Raw genomic sequence first — 24,386 nt, forward strand, 5'->3', positions numbered from 1 at the left:
GTTTGTGTGAAATACATCCCCGTTGATTTCAGTGGGAGTTGTGTGCAGTTGGTTGCAGTTCTTGATGATATGTGAGCCAGAGCTAAATTATACATTAGATTTAGAGCTGACTGGAAAAAAACTTTGAAGGAGCTTTTATTTGTTGTTGAAAATGCAGTTCCATTGAAATTGAAATACTTCCTGAAAATGTGTCAATTTCACAAAAAAAATTTGTTTCGGAGAAAAATGAATAACAAAAATTTCAGCAATATCAAAATTTTCATTTTAGAAACTCTCAGAATAAAACATTTTGATTTTTTTACTTTAAAATTACATTTCATTTAGTTTTTTTAAATGTTGCATTATATAATAAAATATAAAATCGAACTATTCTGATTCTGTTGAAATCAAACATTTTGATGATTTTAAATGTTTTTATTTATGAATTTTCCTTTGTGGAGAAATTGAAAATTTTGGGGTTTTGTTCTGATTTGAAATTAAGCCAAATTTCAAAGTCCTTTGTGAATTAGAATTTCCAACCTCTCCACATCTCTAATTAGGTTATTTTTTTCCTGTGTGGTCCCCTGAAAGGTGTTTTTGGAAAACTGATCATCTGGCCAAGGTATCTCTTTATGGCTCTGAGTCAAGTTTCTTGTCACCTTTTTTTTTTTTTCACATTGTTGAAGTTGTGTGGGGACAGCTGGGTTGAGTCACTAACAATGTGCTGATAATGCACAGCCCAATGTCCCATTTACATCAGAGACAGATGTTTAAGTATCTTTGCTTTTCCACTGCTTGACTGATTTGAGAGTGTGGATGAAAGTGAGATGGCTGACAACAAATCCAGATAAGACAAAGGTGATACTAGTGCATTGGAGGTGAATTCTGAGGATACGTCAAGGGAGACTTCAGCATTGTTACAGGTGGGGGGTTGACTGACCATTCATCCAAGGAACTTGAAATTTAGGAGTGTCCTTGGACTTCTTCTATCAGTTTTAGTTTGATATACCTTGGATGATGAGTGATTTTTCCATCTGTATCTATTAGATGTCTGGGATTTCTCCCATTCAATCCAGATCTTTCAGCTATGATCCATGACTTTGTTACTTATAGATCAGATTATTGTTCTCTATATGGGGTTCAAAACCACGCAGCACCCACAGGCATTAGCCAAAGGAAACACATTACATCCATCCATTGACAGCTGTGCTGGCTTTCTGTGCATTTCCAGCAGTGATTAAATGTAATGACTGATCATTTTATAGTCCTAGAAGCCTTGAGATGTAGGAGACTGCCTCGTCCCCACCCCGTGAGCCAACATGGCAGTTACAGTCAGCTGAGAGAACTGAGCGAACACATCTTTCACATAATCAGTCTATTCCTGGTCATTCAATGATCTGAGTTAGGGACCTGGGGAGAAATCCTGGCCACACTGAAGTCAAAGGGAGTTTTTCCATTGGCTTCAGTGGAGCCATAATTTCACCTCTTGACCCAGGAAGAGTGTAATGACCTTTTAAGGCACAGACTAAGGATCCATCGAGTCGCTTTTTATTTAGGGCAGTGTGGGCGGTTGGTAGAGGGTTTTTTTTAGTGTTTTTTCTTTTTGTGTAATTTTTAAATAGGTGCAGGCACCCTGAGACACAAAAATGGGAACATTTTATTACCTTGTGTTTGCCTTTATTAAGATAAAATTATTCAGAATGCACTATGTTTCTGAGCAGCTAACATGAAGAGTCCCAGTGTACTTAGGAGGTCAAGGGCTTTTGAGATAGAAATGTTCCCCTTCATTTTCTATAAAGATATGATGAATTATTCTATTCTTATGCGACCTATTGCCAAACTGGCCTTGTAATATACTGTGCTTGTTATATATTATCACCCTGAATAGCAGAGTTGGATTTTATCAGAATAACGGAACGTTTCCATTCCATTAGAGATAATTAAGGTGAAAGTCAGTAGGTGCACAGTATCCTAAATAATGTTTTTGTTTGTAATATCATATGAATAAAATATGTGGGGCAGATCCTCAGCTGATGTAAATTGCCAGAGCCACCACATCCTCCTCCTTTGGTTTTGTGAATGGTGCCTAAGTCCCCTTATGAATCTGGCTTGAAAAAAACTATGCAGCAAATTTGTGTTGAATTGTCAAAGTTTTGTGTTGACTGAAAACTGCATTTTTCATCAAATAAACTATTTGTCTGAAAAAAAATCACTCAGGTTTTCTCCTTATATTTTTAATTTGTTTTTTTTATTTTGGTCGTGTCATATAGCTAGCCTAGACCTGGCCAAAACTGGGCTGACAAAGTACTCTCTTCCATTAGTCTATGCAAGAGTTGCTATATACTCTGAGATGCATGTGATATCCAGCCCAGGATTTTGAACCTCCGGCCTTTCTATAAATACAGTATTGATGGGTTCAGTATAATAACCTAAATAGAAGGGTTTGGTTTTATTATTCAAATGACTTTTTCCTATCTCTCTGCTTCCCCATTTTGTGACTTGGAAGCTGACAAAATATGAAATGAATGACCATGAGAAGGAATAACCCAGAGAAGATAGGAGGCAGGGCCATTACTCTAAAATTTTCTTCCCACACCATCACACTAGATAAAGCATATGGCATCCTTCAAAAAAAGACTTAAAAGTCTGCCTGGTTGAAATATTTAAAATTGAAAATGTTTTGGAAACAAACAAAAAAAGCTTTTTTATATATGCTTTTTTGTGAAAAACATAGATTTTTTAAAAATATAGAAATTTTTCATTTACAAATGATTTTTTTTAATCCCAGTAAGTGATTGGCTTAGTCATATGACAGGATTTAAAAATAATAATTTAAAAATCATTTTTGAAAGCTTCCTATTTTGAAAAACAATTGCTTTTTCTCTGCCACATTTCCACATTTTTAACCAACTCTTCTCAAAACTATTAAAGCCTTATCTTCAGAAGTGTGGACAGAGAATTTCCACAGTGGAGTGCACAAATTGGATATTTGCAAACAGAAATTACCATTAGATGCATAATAAACTAATTGCACATAAATTGGTGGTAATTACACAGACAATAAAGGTTCAGAGTTAGTCCAAAATAGCCCAGATTTGTTGACTTTCAGGCACTCTTCAATAGACTTCTGTTTGATAGGGTCTCTGGAAAAGGCTGAGGGCGTGCTTCCTAGATGACGAAGGACATTAGTAGCAACCTGGCTGGCTGAGTCTGTGGAACTGATTTCAGTGCTAGTAAGGTTGAATTTAATTGTATTTAGAATTAGTTATGTTAGAGTCCCTAGAGCCTTGGATAGGCATTTTTATTATCTTAAATCTAAATAAAAATTGTGCTGGCATTTTTGACAATCAAGCCTTTACATCTTGTGTTTGTGGAGTGTATTTTTATTTGTAGGGATGTGTAGTCAAATTGTTCAGGTGGTCTGGCATCAGGTACAGCTATATCTGTATTTCACCTCAGATTATGCCTCAATTTCTCTTCAATACTTGGTTAATATGGACCTCCAGACAATTAATTAATTTAATTTAAAGGTAGCATATAAGGTTTCATACATGACTGCAGGGACACTCTGCTTGAAAGATTGAAATGATGGCAGCATGGAGGATGGTCACAAGTTTATGGCTAAAGAAACTCAAGTCCTAGAGCAAAAGAGTATTTTGTTTTGCTTCTCCCTGCCCCCACAAGATCATCAAGAGAAAGGTTCAACTTCTCCAAACTGTGTCACTAAGAAAGAGACTAGACTGAAGAAAGCCTGGATAATTGTATGACCAGAGTCAAGGTTACAGGTCGAGCTGCACCTCTGTCTATTTTCTGGTCTCACTCAGTACACCCACCTTAGATTTTAGACTTTCTTGTCCTTGCCTGTTTTGGGGTGGAACCTCATAATTCTTCCATTCTTGTAGTGTGTGGTACACTGCCTATATATCCCAATCACCTATAACCCTGGAAGTTTGACAGGGTTTCAGGTACCTGTATTTCTTCCCTTCAGGAAACTGTGGCCAGTGAGAGTGGCCATCAACCTTCTTGAAATATAGCATTTTTATTTAGCAGTTGGAACAAAGCATTAGCGAGAAAAAAGGATTTAAAAACAAAATGAGTCTCATATATTCTCATGCTTCACTGCAAGCTAAGTTAGGTAGACTTTCTCTTAAGTTGCCAGAACTGAGCAGAACCAATTTATATTCTCTTAACAAACCCAGACCCTCCTGTGACCCATCCTAGTCACAACTGACAGCATTCCCTGCTGTTCTTCCTCTTGGGTGCCTCAGGCTTTGTCTTCACTACAAATAAAGGTGTGGTTTTGTTTTCCCCTTGAGAGAACTATTAATGTAAAATACTCTTGCAAACAAAGCCCTTCAGTTTTTACCTCAAAGTAGCTAGTTAAAATCTAGGGCTTTTACTTCTATGTAGACAGTTATGGGAATAGGGTTGACCTCAGGGGTGAAAGTAACTTAATGGACTTACTGGTACGCAGGGCGGCCGGGGTCCTGGGCAAGGTGGGTGGCGAGGAGGGAAGACCAGTCATAGAATCATAGAATATCAGGGTTGGAAGGGACCTCAGGACGTCATCTAGTCCAACCCCCTGCTAAAAGCAAGACCGATCCCCAATTAAATCATCCCAGCCAGGGCTTTGTCAAGCCTGACCTTAAAAACTTCTAAGGAAGGAGATTCCACCACCTCCCTAGGTAATGCATTCCAGTGTTTCACCACCCTCCTAGTGAAAAAGTTTTTCCTAATATCCAACCTAAATCTGCCCCACTGCAACTTGAGACCATTACTCCTTGTTCTGTCGTCTGCTACCACTGAGAACAGTCTAGAGTCATCCTCTTTGGAACCCCCTTTCAGGTAGTTGAAAGCAGCTTTCAAATCCCCCCTCATTCTTCTCTTCCGTAGACTAAACATCCCCAGTTCCCTCAGCCTCTCCTCATAAGTCACGTGTTCCAGTCCCCTAATCATTTTTGTTGCCCTCCGCTGGACTCTTTCCAATTTTTCCACATCCTTCTTGTAGTGTGGGGCCCAAAACTGGACACAGTACTCCAGATGAGGCCTCACCAGTGTCGAATAGAGGGGAATGATCACGTCCCTCGATCTGCTGGCAACGCCCCTACTTATACAGCCCAAAATGCCATTGGCCTTCTTGGCAACAAGGGCACACTGTTGACTCATATCCAGCTTCTCGTCCTCTGTAACCCCTAGGTCCTTTTCAGCAGAACTGCTGCTGAGCCGTTCGGTCCCTAGTCTGTAGCGGTGCATTGGATTCTTTCGTCCCAAGTGCAGGACTCTGCACTTGTCCTTGTTGAACCTCATCATATTTCTTTTGGTCCAATCCTCCAATTTGTCTAGGTCCCTCTGTATCCTATCCCTACCCTCCAGCGAATCTACCTCTCCTCCCAGTTTAGTGTCATCTGCAAACTTGCTGAGGGTGCAATCCACACCATCCTCCAGATCATTTATGAAGATACTGAACAAAACCGGCCCCAGGACCAACCCTTGGGGCACTCCACTTGGTACCGGCTGCCAACTAGACATGGAGCCATTGATCACTACCCGTTGAGCCCGACAATCTAGCCAGCTTTCTATCCACCTTATAGTCCATTCATCCAGCCCATACTTCTTTAACTTGCTGGCAAGAATATTGTGGGAGACAGTGTCAAAAGCTTTGCTAAAGTCAAGGAACAACACATCCACTGCTTTCCCTTCATCCACAGAGCCAGTTATCTCATCATAGGAGGCAATTAGATTAGTCAGGCATGACTTGCCTTTGGTGAATCCATGCTGACTGTTCCTGATCACTTTTCTCTCCTCTAAGTGCTTCAGAATTGATTCCTTGAGGACCTGCTCCATGATTTTTCCAGGGACTGAGGTGAGGCTGACTGGCCTGTAGTTCCCAGGATCCTTCTTCTTCCCTTTTTTTAAAGATGGGCACTACATTAGCCTTTTTCCAGTTGTCCGGGACCTCCCCCGATCGCCATGAGTTTTCAAAGATAATGGCCAATGGCTCTGAAATCACATCCGCCAACTCCTTTAGCACTCTCGGATGCAACGCATCCGGCCCCATGGACTTGTGCACGTCCAGCTTTTCTAAATAGTCCTGAACCACTTCTTTCTCCACAGAGGGCTGGTCACCTCCTCCCCATGCTGTGCTGCCCACTGCAGTAGTCTGGGAGCTGACCTTGTTCGTGAAGACAGAGGCAAAAAAAGCATTGAGTACGTTAGCTTTTTCCACATCCTCTGTCACTAGGTTGCCTCCCTCATTCAGTAAGGATTTCCTTGACTTTCTTCTTGTTGCTAACATACCTGAAGAAACCCTTCTTGTTACTCTTAACATCTCTTGCTAGCTGCAACTCCAGGTGTGATTTGGCCTTCCTGATTTCACTCCTGCATGCTCAAACAATATTTTTATACTCATCCCTGGTCATTTGTCCAATCTTCCACTTCTTGTAAGCTTCTTTTTTGTATTTAAGAGCAGCAAGGATTTCACTGTTAAGCCAAGCTGGTCGCCTGCCATATTTACTATTCTTTCTATACATCGGGATGGTTTGCCCCTGTAACGTCAATAAGGATTCTTTAAAATACAGCCAGCTCTCCTGGACTCCTTTCCCCCTCATGTTATTCTCCCGGGGATCTTGCCCATCAGTTCCCTGAGGGAGTCAAAGTCTGCTTTTCTGAAGTCCAGGGTCCGTATTCTGCTGCTTTCCTTTTTTCCTTGAGTCAGGATCCTGAACTTGACCATCTCATGGTCACTACCTCCCAGGTTCCCATCCACTTTTGCTTCCCCTACTAATTTTTCCTGGTTTGTGAGCAGCAGGTCAAGAAGAGCTCTGCCCCTAGTTGGTTCCTCCAGCACTTGCACCAGGAAATTGTCCCCTACACTTTCCAAAAACTTCCTGGATTGTCTGTGCACTGCTGTATTGCTCTCCCAGCAGATATCAGGGTGATTGAAGTCTCCCATGAGAACCAGGGCCTGTGATCTAGTAACTTCTGCGAGTTGCCGGAAGAAAGCCTCGTCCACCTCATCCCCCTGGTCCGGTGGTCTCCCACCACAACATCACCCTTGTTGCTCACACTTCTAAACTTAATCCAGAAACTCTCAGGTTTTTCTGCAGTTTCATACTTGAGCTCTGAGCAGTCATACTGCTCCCTTACATACAGTGCAACTCCCCCACCTTTTCTGCCCTGCCTGTCCTTCCTGAACAGTTTATATCCATCCATGACAGTACTCCAGTCATGTGAGTTATCCCACCAAGTCTCTGTTATTCCAATCACATCATAATTCCTTGACTTTGCCAGGACTTCCAGTTCTCCCTGCTTGTTTCCCAGGCTTCGTGCATTTGTATATAGGCACTTGAGGTAACCCGCTGATCGCCCCTCTTTCTCAGTATGAGGCAGGAGCCCTTCTCTCTCACACGCTCCTGCTCGTGCTTCCTCCCGGTATTCCACTTCCCCACTTACCTCAGGGCTTTGGTCTCCTTCCCCCGATTAACATAGTTTAAAGCCCTCCTCGCTAGGTTAGCCAGCCTGCTTGCAAAGATGCTCCTCTTCCCTCTCTTCGTTAGGTGGAGCCTGTCTCTGCCTAGCACTCCTCCTTCTTGGAACACCATCCCATGGTCAAAGAATCCAAAGCCTTCTCTCCAACACCACCTGTGTAGCCATTCGTTGACTTCCACGATTCGGTCTCTACCCAGGCCTTTTCCTTCCACGGTCACTAAGGATCACAGGAGATAGCCCCTATTATGATGAACTTTTTGGAGTTGCACAGTGAGGGGGGGGGGGATGCAAAACTGTAAGTGAGAGGAGGCATTCACTCTTGCAGTCTTGATAAGGTGTTTGGAACAGTGGGGAAGAAACAGTCAAAAGACCTCATCTGGAGGGGTGAAAATTGGCCCCACTAGACGGACACTCTGCAGCACCTGCTGGGGTGGAGGCAATGGGACCTGCATGTTTCTGCTCCCCATCTAACTCCTAAAGGGAGGCAGGGGGGCACTCTGTCAAAGACAGATTTGTGACCGTGTTTTTTTTTCAGACCCTCATCAATAAGTGGGATAGGTCATTTTGGTGACATTTAGCCAAATATTGCCAGAGTGTGAAATTTACATACACTATTGCCAGGGTTTTTTTATAGGCCTGAAGAACTTCAAAATAGTAGAAACTGAAACTTCTTCTACCGACGATTTTTAATTTTCCTTTCCCTTTTTATAAAATCTAGGCTCTTTAATACAAAAAGTGCTTAAAAAGAAAAACCCTTTAAGGTTGTACAGAATAAACAAAAATCAGGAATTGCCAAAGCTAAGATTGTATGCCCAATCTTCATGCTGCTCCCATCTGCATGTGCATTCCAATACAGTTTTTAACTACATGATCATTACTTTTTTTATTTTAGAAATAGTATATCTGTTTTAGGGATTGAGAGAGTCCTACTCACCATGGGATATAGCTACTGGATATGCTGCACAATTTCCTGCATCTTTAAGGCCAATAAGAGACTCTTGCACTATTCTGAATGCACTCAAATTGATAAGAAGTCTTTACCAATATTTGCTTAATATTGCTAGGATTCAGTTTTGCCCAGATGGTCTCCATTCTGGAGCCCATTTCAACAGGGCATTGAAAAGGCCAATACTTGGTCCAGTTCATATTTGATGTGCTGGATGTTATTTGTGTATGGCTAGCACTTTGTCCCATGCTTCATATGGCTTCATATAGACAGCATTTCCTACATATACATTTTGGAAGAGGTTTTGGTGTGAACATGCTAGTGGTTCTTTTTTGCCTGGATATGGGGAGAGTTCTTATTTCTGTCTGATGAAGGAAATATAGGGGGGCAGTTCTTGCATCTCTTATGCCCACTTCCTGCCCAAGAATCCAGTCCAGGCAAATGCATGGTGGTGTATGGGTCTGGAGAATGGGACTGTTTTCTTGAGTAAAAGCTGCAGGGGAAGGCCCAACACTTTGTTTAGAAGAATAAGTAACAATTTCCCTTCTTTACAAAAGGAAACTAACAAAACCTTTTCTCAGTGAAGGTTTTCTGGCTGAACACTGATTTCATGTGGACACCTTTGTGCTTAATTAGTGACTGCCATCATTCTTGTAATACAGTCAAGTATTTGGTCTCCACAGAGTATGAGATTGTTTAATAATTCTGGGTCACTAAACATCAATAGCTATTTCTAAATGGAAGCATTACCCTATTAAAATTCAGTAAACAGCTACAGAATAAACTAAAATTGTATTAATTGTCTTTGTTTTAGTAGGAAATGCATGTATTCTAACTTTAAAGATTTTTAAAGGAAGAAAAGAAAATTGTATTGAGGTTAAACATGTGCAATGATTGGAAGACATATTGTCTCAAATCCTTTAAATCTTTAGGGAATACATTATGGATTTTCTAAACAAATCCCTTTGTCAGATTATGTAGCTTTGATGGATGACAGAAAAAGAGGTCAAGATAGATTTTTACAGTTTGTTCACAGTAAAAAAAAAAAATTGCAGCTGACATTCTGAACAGGCTTCATTGGCTTGTCAAATTTATTTATATCTGACAGCCTTGGTCCCAGACAAACAGCTTTAGTATGCTAGTAATATTATTGTTACAACAATATTTGACAGCCCCAAAGGCCTACTAGTGAATAAAATTATTTTGCATATCATGGTTTTGGGGATTCAGTAGATTCTTTAAGCTATAAAACAAATTTAAGATGTTGTAATGGAACACTTTATATGGAACTGCTTATAACTGGCATATAGTACCATGATAAGCTTCAGGAATCAGGAAATTTGTAATTACATGCAATAGCTTAATTGTTGACTATAGGGATTATTTGGAAGCAAGGAATTAACTCATTTTACATACATTGTTTTCACTATTGATTTATGAAAAGTTTGAAGGGGAAGATGGTTAGTCTTGCTGCTACAGCACCAGCTGCAGATCAAATAGATACATTTATTTTCTATGTGGTGAGAAAATGTATGATGGTGCAGTGCAAAATAAAGTTTTTATGAGTGTTAGTTTGGAATGGCCACATTACTACAAGTATAAAATCCATGAGTGAGCTATATATGTCATCCCAAGCAAGTGTCAATAAAACCTAGAAAATAAAACCTAGCATGTGAGTTGGCCAAATATGTAATGGAAATTGAGCTGTGAGGTATTTTATTTATTACCAATGTAAATGAGAAGAGAATTTAGTGCAATATTTCTGTCAGAGGTATCTGATAGTTATCAAAGTAATATTTCCCCAAACAAATACACATACAACTTAATTTCCTCCAGAATAACGCCTAAAGTCTCTCTCTCTTTTCCGATTATTAGGCATAATTCTACCATGATTTTGATAATGTTGAGTATTTACATATGTTTGAAATGACAGCTCTCACCTCTGCTGGAGAAGCACTGTATACTAATACCAAAAAGAAGGTAGGTGTAAAGTACTTCAGTAGCTGGAATGATGCAGTTTTGCTTTTGCTTATTCCAAAATTCTTATTTTTTCCTCTTGGTCCAAACTCATTTAACATTTTTTCTTAATGATACAGATACTGAGCTGATTAATCTTGATAAGTCTGGAATGAATCTTCCATGACAATTTAACAATGACAAACAAAAATCTCTGCTCAGAAACATTTTAGGATACAGCTGCATTTTCAGTAGCTCACAACATAAGTTTGAGATGCAGAAGCTTTGAATCTATACTATGTCTCAACTAAGTAGCTTGAGTCATGAAGTAATTTGATTTTCTTTATTAACTTCAAGCAAAATGATGTTTTTGCAATTTTTTCAGAATATCTTTGACATTTCTTACATGTTCCTCTGTATCTCTTTCATCTTTTCCAGTTCATAGAATCATAGAAACATAGAAGATTGGGGTTGAAAGAGACCTCAGAAGGTCATCTAGTCCAACCCTCTGCTCAAAGCAAGACCAACCCCCCAGAAATCATCCCAGCCAGGGCTTTGTCAAGCCGGGCCTTAAAAACCTCTAAGGATGGAGATTCCACCACCTCCCTAGGTAACTCATTCCAGTGCTTCACCAGCCTCCTAGTGAAAAAGTGTTTTCTAATATCCAACCTAGACTACCCCCACTTCAACTTGAGACTATTGCTTTTTGTTCTGTCCTCTGCCACAACAGAGAACAGCTGAGCTCCATCCTCTTTGGAACCCCCGCTTAGGTAGTTGAAGGCTGCTATAAAATTCCCCCTAACTCTTTTCTTCTGCAGACTAAAGAAGCCCAGTTTCCTCAGCCTCTCCTCGTAAGTAATGTACCCCAGCCCCCTAATCATTTTCATTGCCTTCTTCTGGACTCTCCCCAATTTGTCCACATCCTTTGTGTAGTGGGGGGCCCAAAACTCCATATGTGGCATCACCAGTGCGCAATAGAGGGGAATAATCACTTCCCTTGATCTGCTGGCAATGTTCCTACTAATGCAGCCCAATATGCCGTTAGCCTTCTTGGCAACAAGGGCACATTGTTGACTCATATCCAGCTTCTCATCCACTGTAATCCATAGCTTCTTTTCTGCAGAACTGCTGCTTAACCAGTCTGTCCCCAGCCTGTAGCAGTGCATGGGATTCTTCCGTCCTAAGTGCAGAATTCTGCACTTGTCCTTGTTGAACTTCATCAGATTTCTTTTCGATTCTCCAATCCTCCACTTTGTCTTGGTCACTCGAGACCCTATGCCTACCCTTCAGCGTATCTATCTCTTCCCCCAGCTTAGTGCCATCCACAAACTTTCTGAGGGTGCAATCCACCCCATCATCCACATCATTAACGAAGACGTTGAACAATACCGGCCCCAGGACCTACCCTTGGGGCCCTCTTGATACCAGCTGCCAACTAGACATCAAGCCGTTGATCACTACCTGTTGAGCCTGACGATCTAGCCAGCTTTCTATTCACCTTATAGTCCATTCATCCAATCCACACTTTTTTAACTTGCTGGCAAGAATACTGTGGGAGACCGTATCAAAAGCTTTGCTAAAGTCAAGGTATATCACATCCTTCACTTTCCCCATATCTGCAGAGCCAGTTATCTCCTCATAGAAGGCAATCAGGTTAGTCATGACTTGCCGTTGGTGAATCCATGTTGACTGTTCCTGATCACCTTCCTCTCCTCCAAGTGCTTCAAAATGGATGCCTTGAGGACCTGCTCCATGATTTTTCCAGGGACTGAGGTAAGGCTGACCAGTCTGTAGTTCCCTAGATTCCCCTTCTTCCCTTTTTAAAGATGGGCACTATATTTTCCTTTTTCCAATTGTGTGGGATGTCCCCTGATCACCACAAGTTTTCAAAGTTAATGGCCAATGGCTCTGCAATCACATCAGCCAACTCCCTCAGCACCTTCAGATGCATGAGATCCAGACCCATGGACTTGTGCATGTCCAGCTTTTCTAAATAGTCCTTAACCTATTCTTTCACCACTGATGGCTGCTCACCTCCTCCCCATAGCATGTTTTCCAGGACAGCACTATGGGAGCTGACCTTTTCTGTGACAACCAAGGCAAAAAAAGCATTGAATACGTCATCTTTTTCCATATCACTAGGTTGCCTCAAAATTATGTCCAATATTATTATTTGTAATTATGCATGCTAAAATGGATCTGCTGCTTCACACGGGCAGTAAGTACTGATACAGGTAGATAGATGAGAGATTGATGTGATTGGAGAAACATGGTGGTTGACCGACACAACTACAGCGCTGAAAAGATGGTGACAGATTAGTTTAGAGAGTAGATGTTTGTGGGAGGGTGTACATGAAAGGGGTATGTTGGGCATTCCTATTTACTATTTTCACAATACAAGAACAAATGGGCATCCAGCACCAATGAGAGGTGCCAAATTTAAGACTGATAAAAAGAGATAATTTGGTACATTATTCATGATAAATCTGAGTAATATTACAATGGCAGCAGAAGCCCTAGCTGAAAGTGGGGCCCCCTCATGCTAGGCACTGTACATAAACATGTGATAAGATACTATTTAAGTAGACAAACTGGGGAAACGATGGGAGGAGAAAGAGGCACAGAGAAGACAAGTGACGGCTCATGGTCACACAGCAGGTCAGTGGCCAAACCAGAAATAGAACTCAAGTTAGACCAAGAGGTCAGTAAGGTTCAGAAAAGGATTAGAAATGTATATTGGTAATAAAAACATCCACCATTGCTTACAGAGGAAGGATAGAAACCTTCTGCATAGAAATATGGATCCATATAAAAACTTTGAGGCTCAGCTCTACTCTTCTTCCCATCCAAAATAAAAAAGGTCCTCATTTTGGGTGTCTCAATTATAAGAATCCCAACTATAAAGTTCTGATTTCCCAAGAGTGGTGAACACCCACAACTCCATTAACGTGATTTGGAATCATCTGTACTTTTGAAGCTAAAGGCTGAGAGTTCAAGTTCTGTGGCTTCTGCCAGAGGAGGTTTGTTTGCAGATGGTAAGTCCATACTAATAGTGATACCCAATCTAGATACACTTCAGCTCTTATGACTCTGGGTGCTTTCTAGCTTAGTGTGGATATTACTGCATATTTGGAATCTTTGAAGAAAAGCTGTCATAGACATGTTAGAATGGATAATCTAGCAGAATTTCTCCTTCAACTGTACTGCAAAGAAAACTGATCTTGATATGGAAACTCATGAGATGGTAGTGGGTTCTCTTGTACATCTGGCAGGTGTATGGCTGTGGGTTATTATTTAAATATAATGACCCACGTATTCTTACACCATTCCGTAACACCGTGATTTCAACTGCAGACAAAAACATTGGTTGAGCTTGTACTGTGTTAATTCAAATAACTTCTGTAACCTGAAGCAAGCAGAAGGAAAAGGGGTTACTCAAGAGAACAGAAACACGCTCGATCACTTGCAGCAGTTTCAGCTATTCAGCACATCAGCTATTCAGACTCTTTAACTTCAACACAGGCTGAATCTAACTATGTTTGTACAAAATATACGTATATCAAAGGAAAATGAAGTTCTGGAGAGTAATGGAATGCTAAACTGTATAATACTGTTCCCCCACTAGGTTTCCCATACCTGCCAGAGCATTAAATATAAGATAATGATAATGAATACACATCAGTGTGTAAGCGAGCTCTGTGACCTTCTGCTATGGGAACATGACATGATGTCAGGAGTGAACTAAGAACAGAAATAGAAGGAAAACAGCAACAAAGGTTGCAGAATCTCAATGTACTACTCTTCAGTCTCCCAAGAACTTCAGCTTTGACAAACATTCAGAATGGAAAGACTGGAAACAATATTTAGCAACATTTCTCATTGCTACTGAGCTGCACAAAGAAACTGGAGATATGTATGTATCATCTTTAACTTAGGCTATGGGGAAGCAAGCAAAAATATCTTCAAATCCTTTGACTTTACTGAAGATAGTACAAAGATGATTATGAAAGGGTTCTGGTTATGTCTGATGTATACTTTCTACCCCATAGAAATGTGGCTTATGAAAGAACATGTTTTCACCAGATAATTCAAGAATCAGGGGAGAATGTTGAATGTTTTGTAAGAGCTCAGTATACACTGGCTGAAAAAGTTTGATTTTGGGAATACAAAACATGAAAATATCAGAGACAGGCTAGTTATTGGGTTAACAGATAAAAACCTTTGACAGGAGCTACAATTTACAGAGATTTTATCCTAGCCACAGCTATACAGATAGTGAAGCAGTCAGAATTAGTCAAACGACAGAACAAAAAGGCAGGAGTAACTTGAAATACCTGAAATTAGCTTAGAAGCTATAAGCAGACATTTAAGTGTTAGAAGTCACATCATAAAACCCCTGTCAAGGAGAGAGAGCTCCCAGGCTAAGAGAGGCACATTCTAGCCTACATGCACAAGGTGTGGAAAAAGTCAGATTCCAAGATATGATGCATGTCCAGCCCAAGGTGCATGATGTAAAACATGCATGCAATATGGATATTTTGCAAGAGTTTGCTGCACCAAACCAGTCATGGAGTTGATTCATATTACAAACAATCATGAGGCATTGTTCCTGGGATCTATCACTTTTGATAACACAGAGCCTTCTTTGAAAGTGAAACTGAATATTCATGGAAGACTATTGACTTTAAAATTGACTCAGGAGCTGATATTGCAGTCATTTCAAAATGTATTTACAATCATTTTCAACCTCCCCACCCCAGAGCTGAAGTCATCTGACATAGCTCTGACTAACCCTGCAGGTATCCTGAACTGTATGGGTCAGTTCACCACAGAAACAACCTACAAAGATAACAGCAATGCATTCAGAGTGCATGTGCTCAAATGATCAAAAACCAACAACTTTCTAAGCTGCCTAAGCTGCAGCATCGTAGCCAGACTGGGCAAGAAAGTTGGAAGAATTCCACAGAGATTTTAATGATATTGGAAAAGAGATCCACTACAAATCAACTTAAGAGATAGTCCTGAACCATACAGAGTACAAAAACTTCCAAAGAGACTTTGGAAGAAACTAGCTGCAGATTTATGCAAATTCAGAGGACATCATTACGTCTCATGGACTATTTTTCCAGGTATATAGACATAATGTACTTGAAGGACATAACATGTCACAGTGTTATCAAAATATTTAAGTGCACTTTTGCTCTTTTCAGTATTCCAAAACTAGCGACTGGCAACAGACCACAACTCACTGCAGCAGAATTTGTCATTCTTAATGACACATGATTTTGATCATATTACTAGCAGATCACATTACCCACAAGAGAATGGAGAGTCTGAGAGAGCTGTAAAGACAGCTAAGAAAATCCTACAGCAAGAATATACATTCCTTACATTTTTGAGTTATAGATCAACACTGATAGTGGCTACTGGATATAGTCAAGCATAACTCCAGATGGGAAGACAACTCAGAACTACTGTTCTGACTTTGGAAAAGAAGGACCTATTTCCAGAGTGGCCAGACATGAAGAGAGTAACCAAATTGGACAAAAAGTCTGAAACGGGAATCAGCAACCTTTGGCATGCGGCCCGCCAGGGTAAGGCCCCTGGTGAGCTGGGCAGGTTTGTTTATCTGCTGCATCAGCAGGTTCAGTTGATCGCAGCTCCCACTGGCCGCAGTTCACCGCTCCAGGCCAATCGGGGCTGCGGGAAGCGGCGGCCAGCACATCCCTCAGCCCGCACCACTTTCCGCAGCCCCCATTGGCCTGGAGAGGCAAACCGCGGCCAGTGGGAGCTGCAATCTGCCGAACCTGTGGACGCGGCAGGTAAACAAACCAGTCCAGCCCGCCAGGGGGCTTACTCTGGGGGCCACTGGCCAAAGATTGTCGATCCCTGGCCTAAAAGATCCTACAAACAGTTTTACAACAGACATCACTCAGAGAACTGCCGAGCCTAGAATACGGTGATTGTGTTCATCTCAAATTGGCAGGAAAAAAGGATGGAAAACTCCAGCTGTTGTAAAGAAAAATAATTCAGTGCCCAAATAATATGTGATTGACACCGACAGCAGAGTGTGTTCCACAGAAACCATCAACATCTATACTTTATTTCCTCAGAAAGAAAAATCAGAGCAAACTCTGCAGATGACAGATGCAGAAAGAAAGAAGACTTAAGGATTCCAAACTGATCCCAGCCAGTCATTGCAAATAATGGACAGGTGGATGACCAAGTTGTTACACACTCAGATAATGTAATTAGAAAACGAGTACAATTCAGAGACACTTAACAAACTGATACATACTGAACTTCAAAGACAGTGTGTTAGTATAAATATTGTAAATGGTAGGAATGTAAAACTAAAAGGGGGAGATGTAAAGGAATGTTAAACTGTATTATGTTGTTCAGCCACTAGGTGGCACTATGTGTAAAAGACGGTATTTAAGCTAAACTCAGCCATACCTGGGAGAGCACTAAAGGATCTTGTAATAAACACATCTGGTGTGTATAAGTAAGTTCTGCAACCAGTCCATATCTGGTACAGGAACATGACATGGAGCATAAAGACAATGAGAGGTATCAGCTGCATAACCATGTGATTGACCCAGAAGTAGTTCCAAAGCTGCCAACACAAACTGCCTGAGGAGTCTGCCAACAAATCAGATGGTGCTGCTAGAAAGAAGTCTTTCCCAGTTTAGCAGCTGCATCCTGTGATTTCCATCCAAAGGAACAGAGTAGAAATATTCAATCTGGTAAGAAAATTGTTTCTTCCCCAATGTGCTTTATTTAATTTAAGAAAAAGCATAAAGAGAGTCTGAAAATATTAAAGTTCAAGGAAGAAGAAGTGTGCCAGGCTGAGATCGTCTGTTGTAGTCTCTTTATAGGGTTACAGAATAAACATAGGCTCCTCTCAGGTGGCACAGACATTTTAATGAAACACATAGAATCTGAGAGCTAAACAGCATCCTATTACTGTTGGGAATGGATTCTATAAAAAGACACTTCAGAACTGTTGTTTCTTTTTGCAAACTGTCTCTTTCCACCTTGATGTTAAGAGTAAAGGTGGTGATAAGTCCCTTGCAAATCTTATAAGCCAAGGTGTTTTTATATTGTGACATATGCCATTGTATCATTCCAGTTCATGGCATAACGTGACATGACTGGTAACACTTAACATGACAAGTTGTATCTCAGTGGCCCAGACTGAAGACAGGGGAGGGAGAGGAAATATGCTTTTCTCGAAAATCTATGTTAAAAAGGAAATACTTTTTCTTTTTATTTACTACGATCTGGATGATTGGTCCATAGAAATGTGATTTAAAATTAATGTGTATGGTAGACATTGTGTACAACAAGCAGTGTTTAAGTCCTTCAGTCACGCCATGGAGTAATGTACTTCTGAAAGTAGAAAAGAGCATCAAAGTCTGGTCATTAGCAGTAATTTTTCTGCAGAGTTTCATTATCTGAATCCTTCCTGCGTCATCAGATATCATTTACAACATGAACAAGTTTTCTCCATCCTTGTCTATTCCGGGCTACTCCTTGCATGTCTTCTATGTTAAATCCCATACATTTTTCCTCTCTAAATACTGTTTGATGGAGAGAACTTGAGGTAGAACTGTTCTCCAGTTGCTCTACTACAGACCTGCTATGATAGGTGGCCTGGCTTTATTCTTAATACGTCCCGTCACATGCCCTTTCTAATTTTGCGTCCTCAGAGTTTTATAATAAAGACTCAACATTAATTTCCAAGAAAAATATAATGAATAAGATCATGTCATATAAATTGGCATAGGGAGTCAATGTAGCTACATTGATTTACATCAGCTGACTAACTTGCCTACTAATTAAAAATTGCAGTTTGTTTTTGGTGAAAGGAAAAATAAACTAGGACCAAAGTGTATTTTGTCTATTGGGTAGCATAGCACCTAATTTAAGACCAAGTCTTTGAAAGTTTTATTCACATGAGGATGATTTGTGTGAGTAAAGATTTTCAAGATCTTGCTCTTAATGTGACCTCATCTATAAATTTTTAGTTCTGGAAAACTGACTATATTGGCCCTCATCTGGAAATGAGCTAAGAAAACAAGTGTATCATCCTGCAACAGTTAGGATTGACATGCAATTCCCGTATTGGATCTGTATATGGTGGATAGAATTGAGGAAAATTGGCAAAACCAGGTTTTTTGCAAATCCTCTGCATGTTTTGTTTTCATCATTTTGCTGCACTTGTTTAGGCATCTTCTAAAATTGGTGTAAATAAAATAAATGCATTTACATTAAAGTTTTAAACATGTAATATAATGTAAATTATGTGAGGTGAGTTGCATGCAGAAGACAAAGTGAATTGTCTTGGCTTGGTACATGATGCTTTTCCCACTTTGGGTGGCTGTACAAAGACCACACCCATAGCAGCACTTGCACTTTGGAAAGTGCAAGATCTGCTCACTCTTGCTGCCTTTTCCCACTCCAGCAGAAGCAGGACTGGAGATACAGGACCAGATTCACTACTGTGAAAAGAACAGTCATATGAAAAAAAGCATAGACAAAACCATTAGTTTATCACTTACCCAGTTTTTATTCCAGAAGAAAAAAGTTTATTTAAAGAATGGAAATATTAGTATGGATTTAGGAATGCTCTGGAAATATCTGGAATCACATGTAAGTAAGAAAGAAGTTAGGGTCTTATGCCCATCTTGTTATAAAGATGTGTACAATATAGATTCATGTGGTTAATAAATGATGAATATTAGCTCCTATTCTAATGATTAAAATAAGAAACTGTATCTTGGTATTCTTTGTGTAGTCAAACAACCGCCCCCCCCCAAAAAAATAAATATTATCTTTGGTTCTTTGAAGAAACAGTAGAAGCTTTGTTGGAAACATGAGAAATGTATGAGTCAGTACCTGAAGAAAGATCAAAAGGAAAGAAAAGGGTGGGAGCTGCAAGTGTCAAAAGTTTATCTGTTCCTTCTTAAAATAATCTGATTTAATGGAGCAGAAATTTAACATGAAGGAAAAGTGAAAGCCTTTGATCCACCAATTGGCTAAGGAGCCAGACATGAAATACAGGGGTGATAATGTAGGCTTGTTGGAAGAGGATTAAAATAGAAATGGTAATCAAATTCAGCTGGAGAGTTAGATTATAAAGAAATGAATAAAAACTGGTAAGGTCACAGTGCAAAATGTAGCTGTCTTGGTTTTCTAGCTATACCGAAAGAAGGACAGGAGACACTTGATATGGTTTTAATCAGGCCACAACTTTATTATTAGATGTCTGGGACTACACAGCAAATAAGTGTACAGTGTGGGTAATCCCATGTTCATTCAATAACTACCTGGGGGGCTTTGCCCCCCCCCTCCTTTTTCCAGCCAGATCCCCTAGCCAACCCCTGGAACCTTACCACCCCACCCCGAACAAGGTTAAGGTGGGCTGTAAGGAAGGGGGTTTGGCTCCCTGCCATATCAGACATAGGCGCCCCAAACTGCCCCCTCATCCCATCCCGCTCCTTTAACCAACACCTTCTTTTTAAGACCTTGACCAAGCCATTTATCCGGTCACTGTATCCCTTCCCCATGGAGTACCTGCACTGGACATCCGCCCCACATTCACATAATGAGTTGTGACATACAGCCTAACTCCCTTCATTCCCCACCCTAAAAAAGCCCTCCCTGAACCCAATGGGGAAGGTGAAAAAAACCCAATTCCACCTGGGCCAATCCGGTGATAAGGGGAAAATTCCTTCATAGCCCCCTAAAAAGGAACAGCTACTGTGAGGCCCACAGCTGGTCCTGGCTAAATCTGGAATTTTATCACCACAAGGGGAGGGAGAGTGGTTGTTGCTTCGCTTGCTCCTTAGCAAAAGTGGATGCTCCTAATTTTGAAAATCTGGACCTAAATAATTCCATGAAATCAACAATGGAAGTGCATGGCCGAACAAAGAGTAGAACCCTAGTTTCCAGTTCTGTATCTTAGTCACAAGATCAGCCATCCATTCTCCCTATGTGAAAGCTGCCAGTGCATTATTCCCCCTGCTGGCTGTATGTGGCATTGCTACAACTGTGCCTCAGTTTCCCTGAACATCTTCTTTGTCCTATTTTGGTCACTGACATGACCCGGCCCTCCAGCAAAAGTGAGATGAAAGAGATTAACAAGTTGCAGGGCACAAAAAGTTCTTCACTTAAAGACCAACAGAAAATAGCAAAACAACTGAGTCCTTAGCCCAGGTGGACTCAGCTGGTAGCCTACTTTGCATGCTAGCTCCAGCTTCAAACTGTCCAAACACTGACCCGAGTTCCACTTTAACCCTTTTGTCACCCCATCACACTCACAAAAAAAGAGAGCCAAACTAGGCAGGAATCAAACTTACAATCATCTAATCCATAGTAAAATCTGTTACCCATTGCAGCTGTGGCTCACTTCAACTGAACTCTAAGGACGGTAGCTCAGATCTGAAGTAATTCCCAATCTTTTAGAGCTGACAGATGGTGAGAAAATATGATTGTCCTATCTATAGATAAATGGAGCAAGCAATACCTGTTTTGCAATGTGCAGGTATATATGTGTACTAATATGTTCTATTTAGATCATTGATTAAGAAGACACCCAAAGGTCAGGCTCAACTGGTTTATTCATTTCAGACTAGTCAGCATAAATTGAAAGATAATGCATAGTGATTTGGGTGCCAGGAATATCCTCTTGCAGAGGTCCGAATTATTACAATTTTCATGAGTTTTTATACATTACTTGTTTACCTTATACATTACTTGTTATAATTTGTGGTTAGCTGCATAATTTAGCATTGTCCAACTATTATCAAATGTCAACTTGTTATGGAATATGTGCCATTATACTCTAAAATTCTAGTTACAAAGAATCATAATAACTTTGATCTATTTAACAAGAGCTTAGCATGGTTTCAAAACAAGAGTCTCAAACAATCATTTTATTTTGCCCTCTCCAGCAGGATATATTATCCGATCAGACATTAATATGACCTTTGTGGTCAGCATTTTCTGTGCACCTGTGAGATAAGTTATGTTTCCTCGTATAGACCCAAGAAGTTCAGAACTTCATCGTAAGCACAAAGGATATCCTTGCGTAGCTATAAAAATAGGTTATGACCTTTAGAAATATGTTTTCACTCTATAAGCAAATAAAATCTAGTAATTCCTTATTGTCTCTTAGCATTACTTTGCAAAACTTCCTGGGAGCCTTCCCTATATGCGAACTGTCTTTTGGCAGTAAGGAATGCTGGGAACTCAAGGTCTGTATGGCAGTGGTATAGTGCCTTTTTTCTAACCACAAGAATTGTTCAAAACTTGCTAAATTATAAATAGATCTTGCTAAAAGATGACAAACTTCACTAAATAGTCCACTAAAATGACTCAAACATTTAAGCCCCAAAAGCTTCCTGACAGCATTTCCAAATTAGAACTCACCATTGTACAGTTTTGCATACATAACACCATCCTAACTATCAAGAAAATATTATTTTATCTATCCTAATCATATATTTTATATCAGCTAATAACTATTAAATAAAATTTGCAGCAAGATTACTAGTGATTAAAATGCCCAGTATTACATATGTACCAAAACACACTTTAGCTAGGTTTCAGAGCAGCAGCCGTGTTAGTCTGTATTCACAAAAAGAAAAGGAGTACTGGTGGCATCTTACAGACTAACAAATTTATTTGAGCATGAGCTTTCGTGAGCTACAGCTCACTTCATCTGATACAGTGAGCTGTAGCTCACGAAAGCTCATGCTCAAATAAATTTGTTAGTCTCTAAGGTGCCACAAGTACTCCTACACCTTAGCTAGAATCCATTTACTGTGCTCATTAGTTATTCAGTAAGAGATCCTTTAGTGGTGTCAACTTGTCAAATAGAAAGTTATCATAATCTCAATGAAGTCATCAAGCTGTCTTTACAGCTAAGGTTAGTTGAACAAAAAATGATTTTAATTCATTATCTTCTAGTTTTTCCAACTGACAGCTATTCATTATTTTATAATCTTTCCAGACAGGAATTTATTTCAATAGATTTGTGGAGTTTAAGTGGATGGTGTGTGTATCTTATTCTGGGAAAATATATATTGCTTCTCAGTTTTTCCTTAGTTTAAGGCAGAATGAAAACATTAATATTTTATCCTTCCCCTTTCTCTGTCTATACCTTTGATGTCCTCTGCCTTTTTTGAAGGATTTAAACCAGTTTTTTTTCAACAGTGACTTTGAGTTATTGTGAATTTTATTTTCAGGTTCCCTGCTTACAGCATAAGTTATAGAAGATTATAATGATGTTGCAGTATATTGATGTTGCAACATATATTTACTTTTATGGCAGTGGCCTAAAATATGAAGCTCCTTTCCCACATCCCTCCTTTTCTCTCCTCCCTCCATCTTCTCTCTTTCACATACCCCAAATCAAAGAAAGAATTACTTTTCTCTTTTATAGGCAGTGTCACAGGGTGCTACTCACCACTGGGTTGCCCCCGCATGGCTGTGTCTGGGGAATCGCTCTGCTTGGTCTGATGCTCCCTTCTGTCTCTCACTTGTGCTTCAGCCCCTCTCACACTCCAGGAGTTGCAGTGCACCCTCTTTGTGTGTCATTCTGCTACCTCTTATTTTTTTGGCCCTTTTGCCAGGTTACTGTATAGTTTTCCCCTTCAGGGATATCAAAGTCTCACTGGACTGCCTATCTGGCTATCGTTCCTGGCAGTCCTCCAATTCCAAACCATGCTACTTCCCCAATGGCTGGTAGGGGAGCCTAGGCCCACTCACTACTCTGCATTCCAGCCCAAAGAATCTACAATCAGTCACCAAGACCTTGCAACTATTTCCTTGGGCTGCTTCCTACTCTACTTCTATCCGTCTTACTTCTCAACCTCCTCTCTGGGTACACCCTTTTCTCAGGGCCAGGATCCTAGGGCTTCTCCTATCCCCCTGGTTTCTTTCCTCTTCAATCTCAAATCCCAGAGAGTAATTGTAGACCTCCACCCTGCACCCTCTTTTTAATGCAAACATCCTGCCTTTATACCAGCCCCCTCTGCTCATGTCCACCAGGGCTTCATCCTCAGTCATTATTTTCCTATCAAGCCTAACTCTCCCTCCAGGCTGAGGCCTATTAGTTACTTCACCCTTTCTGAGCCACATTAACCTTTTCCAGGCTGGGGGGGGGGGCAGGCGGGGGTGAACACTCCATTACAGGAAATCATACCCATGTTACAAGTAAAGTGTTGTGAAGCAAATTGATACAATGAAGTAACATTAAAAAGGAAATTAAAGTGAGAAAATACTGAACATCATAGCTGTAACATTATTACCTTAAGATGGTGGGGGCACACAAATCTTCCTCAGCTGGGCACAGCACTGGCAATTTTCCAGGATTCAAGGGTTGTACATCATATGCAGTAAAAGGAGTAATCTTCCAATAAGGCCAAGAGGAAGCACTGAATACTGAGGCATGTCTGTCAGCATGGGCAAGTCATTTAATTCTCATGTGCTTTTCTTTTTGGCTTTCTTGTATAAGTTTTTTATATCATATTTTTAATTCACCTTTACCTCTCCTGGGGTGGAATTCTATAATTCTCCCATTCTTAGACCAAATTCTGTTGGATCAATCATGCTTACTCCCTGCAGGTCTGATTGACTTTGATACATGATCTTCTCCTCAGGAGTCTGTGACCTGTGATGAGTGGAGTGACCAGACAGCCTTCTTAGAAGCAAAGTATTGTTTTTCACTGTAGTAACTAAACATTTAGAGAGAGAGATTTTAACACAACAAAATGTCTATACACATGTCTTATCTTACCTATAGGCTTACCATCCCCTGGGCAGGCCTAACTTCTTGAGACTCCCACACAGGTACCTGTGTCAGTCTGAACAGCTTACCAACAACTGCATTCTCTCTGGAAAGAGTCTCTTTTATCCTGGCAGAGTCCCATTGAGTTTGTCAGGCCCCAGGATCTTGGCCCTGCATGTCCAAACCAATTTGATAGGCTCTGCAGGACTTTGAGCCAGA

This window comes from Lepidochelys olivacea (assembly GCF_965140295.1).
Source record: "Lepidochelys olivacea isolate rLepOli2 genome assembly, chromosome: 2".
Classification (NCBI taxonomy): Eukaryota; Metazoa; Chordata; order Testudines; family Cheloniidae; genus Lepidochelys; species Lepidochelys olivacea.